Here is a 634-nt window from a genome sequence, read left to right on the forward strand (position 1 = left end):
GCTTACTATACCTGCTGCTGTAGCATTATAAACCGTATTGTTACTCTTGCTCCCGTCGGGATAAATCTGACCCCTTCCTCTGTTTTCGCCTACATATATGGGATATTTTAAAAAACGAACATCTTTCTTAGTGGCGGGGTCCGGAGACAGAATAGGAAAGGTAATTTCACTATATTTCTGACCAGGAACAGGGCCTATTACAAGAATATTTTTTTTAGTGGGGCGATAACTCTGAAAAGACAGATTTCCCATCTTTTCTTTAATCTCTGGCGAAATACGATCGGGAGGGGCTAATTCAAACCCCTCAGGTAAAATAAGAACAGCCCCCACGTTCAAAGCTCCTTTTTTACCATTAGCAAGAACTTGTTTCAGTTGCATATCATAAGGGATTCGAACAACTGCTTCAAATACAGTATCAGGAAGTACCGCCTGTGGAACCTCAATATCCACGGGCTTATTAGCTAAATGACAATTGGCACATACAATACGGCCAGTTGCTTCGCGTGGATTTTCATAACCCTGCTGTGCAAAAATGGGATATGCGTTTGAAATGGATGCCCAAGTTATTATATATACCATGAGCGATACAGAAATGGAACGAGTAATCTCTTCCTTTATCCAAGAGAAGGTCTTT

This window comes from Jatropha curcas, unplaced genomic scaffold, assembly GCF_041381405.1.
Source record: "Jatropha curcas cultivar XTBG-Jc1 unplaced genomic scaffold, XTBG_Jcur_1.0 HiC_scaffold_1050_pilon, whole genome shotgun sequence".
Classification (NCBI taxonomy): Eukaryota; Viridiplantae; Streptophyta; class Magnoliopsida; order Malpighiales; family Euphorbiaceae; genus Jatropha; species Jatropha curcas.